Source organism: Jaculus jaculus, chromosome 4, assembly GCF_020740685.1.
Source record: "Jaculus jaculus isolate mJacJac1 chromosome 4, mJacJac1.mat.Y.cur, whole genome shotgun sequence".
Classification (NCBI taxonomy): domain Eukaryota; kingdom Metazoa; phylum Chordata; class Mammalia; order Rodentia; family Dipodidae; genus Jaculus; species Jaculus jaculus.
In genome coordinates, this window is record NC_059105.1 from 106725246 (window position 1) to 106728948 (window position 3703).

General features: G+C 35.8%; 1 non-coding gene across 1 annotated transcript; it reads left to right on the plus strand.

The window, feature by feature from the left end:
• The first annotated feature begins 2482 nt into the window (after positions 1-2482).
• On the plus strand, positions 2483-2693 carry LOC123460320. Its single transcript, XR_006636894.1, has one exon. It is a non-coding gene; the product is annotated as a small nucleolar RNA U3 (small nucleolar RNA).
• Positions 2694-3703: the final 1010 nt, after the last annotated feature.

Here is a 3703-nt window from a genome sequence, read left to right on the forward strand (position 1 = left end):
GTAGACCACAATACAGTAGGAATAACATGAAAAATCAAATGCAAGTAAATCCTATAAGATCACCCAGTCTTATAATGAATGTCTCTAATCAAAACATAGAGGAGACATTATGATCAGAACCCCAAAATGAAGTTATATGTTACACAACCCTGACCATGAAAATGGCAGAACATGCAGAAAAGCAACAAATGGTTGATAATCATATGAATGCTGTAATTGCTAGACTAGACCTAATAGATAAGAGCCTGGCAGAGGCCAAAAATAGTTATTTGATTTGAAGGAGAGAGAGAAAAAAAGAGGACCTCAATAACCAGCTGTTCAATGAAGACATAAAGACATAAAGAAATGCAAGGATGAAATATAAAAAGCAACCAAAGAATCAGAAAATGATGTGAAAAGGGAAATTGACAGAGGGATGGAAACTATACTTAGAAATGTAGTAGAAAATGCAAACAAAATTTAACAAGCCCCAAACTCTACAGAAGCTCTCAAGGATAGATTCAGCTATATGGAGGATAGAAGCTCAGATGTGGAAGACAAAACAGAAGAAACAGGTCAAGAGTCCAAAAGTTTCAATAAGTTCAAAAATTTCTGTGAACAGGGCTGGAGAGATGGTTTAGCAGTTTAGCACTTGCCTGTGAAGCCTAAGGACCTTGGTTCAAGGCTCAATTCCCTGGACCCACGTAAGCCAGATGTACAAGGTGATGAATGCGTCTGGAATTCTGTTTGCAGTGGCTTGAAGCCCTGAAGGACCTATTTTCTCTCTCTTTCTCTCTCTTTTCCCTCTTCCTTTCTGTCTGTCTGTTGTTCTCAAATAAATAAATAAAAATAAAGCAAAAGAATTTTAAAAGAAATGTCTGTGAACAGAACATGAGGGAACTGTGGGATACCCTTAAAGGTCCTAACATTTGGATCATGGGAATACCAGAAAGGGAAGAAATTCAGACCAAAGGCATGGAGAACTTATTCAACAAAATTATTAAAGAACACTTTCACTCTTTCAAAAGAAAGGCCCACCAAATTACAAGAATCTAACAGAATTCCAAACAGACAGGACCAAAGGAGAAACTCTCCAAGATATATTGTCATTAATACTCTAAACATTGTTATACCAAAGGGGAAAAAAAAAATCCTAGAAGCAGCTAAGGAAAAACAATACGTTACATTTAAAGGTAACCCCATCAGAATTACTTCAGACTTCTCAATGGAAACCTTGAAAGCCAGAAGGGCCTGGGGTGGAACACTGTAAAGTCTACTAAGCTATGGTTTTCAACCCAAACTACTCTACCCAGCAAAAGTATCCCTTATAATATATGGTGAAAGAAAAACTTTCCATGATAAAACTCAGCTTTGCAAGTATATAAACACGAAGCCAAACGTACAGAGAGTACTTATGGAAATTCTCTACACAGAAGAATCAAATAATCAACCTCAATGCCTACAAGAAACAGATCACAATAAACAAACTCAGATAAGGCACATAAAACTACAATGTCCAATAAAACAACAAACCACACAAACCAACATGATATGACAGAGATCAAATCAAATCTCACAATCATTACCCTAAATATTAATGGCCTTAATTCACCCATCAAGAGACATAAATTAACAGGGTGGATCAGAAAATTAATCTTAATCTCAATTAATCTCACTCTGCTGAAATTAACCTCAATCTGTTGTCTTCAAGAAACCCCTCTCACCACTAAAGACAGACACCTCCTCAGGGTGCAAGGGTGGAAAATGATATTCCAAGCAATGGGAATAATAAACAAGCAGGTATAGCTATACTAATATCAGATAAAATAGATTTCAAACCAAAAGTAATCAAAAAAGACAAAGAAGGTCACTTCCTACTTATCAAGGAAATGATCCATCAAGGGGATATCACAATCATAAATCTTTATGCAACAACAAAGGGGCACCACAATTGATAAAACAAAATCTACTTGACAAAATAACAGATATAACAACCAACACCATCATAGTCAGAGACTTCAGTACTCCATTATCAGTGATAGATAGATCATCCAAACAAAAAATTAACAGAGAAGTAAGAGAGCTCAACAAAACCATAGAACAATTAGACCTAATGGACAGCTACAGAACATTCTACCTAAATCCATAGATTACACATTCTTCTCAGCAGCCCAAGGAGCCTTCTCTTAAATAGATCATATACTGGGTCACAAAGTCTGCCTCCATATGTTTAGGAAAATCGACATAATTTCTTGCATGATATCAGATCACAATGTTGTATGGCTAGACATTAACAATAAGAAATTAACCTCAAGAAGAAATAGTTATATTAAATAGTTCTATGTCTACTAAAAATAAAATATGTAATTTAAAAGCTTCAAAACAAAGCTAAGACTGGTGGCACATGCCAGCTACTTATAAAACTAAGACAAGAGAATCCTTGAACCCTGACATGCAAGAAAACCTGAGCAACATATTGAAACTGTAGCTAAATAAATAAATCAAAACTATACTTTAACAGATCATTTCTATAGTTCATTCATAGAGAAGTTTCTCTTATTGTTTGAAGTATCAGAACCCATGAGGAGGAGGGACAGTGTTCTCCCTGAATGTGCTGCAGGCTCTTGGTGTCGCTTTGCAGCAATTGCCACTTGCTATTGATAATCATTCCTGCTCTCCTTTGGGGGAACAGGAGGGGAGGAGGCAGTCTAAGTAACAAATAAATGAACAATAGCAACAATGACAGCAAAATTATTCTAAATCCTGATGGTTTCATCGGAGAATGCTACTTAATATACTAATTCTGTACAATGGCTGAAGATTTAAGAAAGGAAAATGCACTTCCTAATTCACTTTATGAGATGATCATTGTAATCCTACCAGCACCAGGAAAAGATGAAAACAGGAACACGCATCAATATTCCTCATAGATATAGTAGCAATTTAAAAAAATAGCAAATTTCTCTCAGAGCATATAAGCAAGGGATTCCTCTTTGGCCAAATGAGATGTATTTCAATGCAAGGTTGATGTAATAGTTGAAAAATAATCAATTCAATGAAATACTGACAAACAAAAATAAACAGGTTATACTAGTAGAGGCAGAAAAAATAATTTGACAAGAAATTAGCAGAGTAAAGAAACTCACTTGATGTAAGAAATATCATCAATGTAAAAAATATCTAAAGCCAGGCATGGTGGTGCACACCTTTAATCCCAGCACTCAGGAGGCAGAAGTAGGAGGATCATCACGAATTCAAGGCCACCCTGAGACTACATAGTTAATTCCAGGTCGGCCTGGGCTAGAGTGAAACCTTATCTAGACAAAAAAAAAAAAAAAAAAAAAAAAGATCTAACTATGTGAGGTTGATGGAGGAAGCAATCATTTTTTCCCCCTAATTAGGAACAAGACAAAAATTTATACTTGTACATTTGCTATTCAATGCCATTTGGGAGACAGGTAGGTAGGTAGGTAGTTACAGCCTCACTATATTGCTCAGACTTTATTGCATGTCTAGGTTCAACAATGGACTGAAGATTTTAGCCAGCCCAATAAAGCCTAAAAAAGAAATGAGGCATAACTATATACAAAAAGAAGTTAAGGTCTTTCTTCACAGATAAAATGTAGGTCTATGTAAGAAATTATAGTGAAGTCTACACAGAAGGAACTGGGAATAGCAGGTGAATGTAGCAACATTGCAGGATGGGATTAGCTTTGTCAATTCT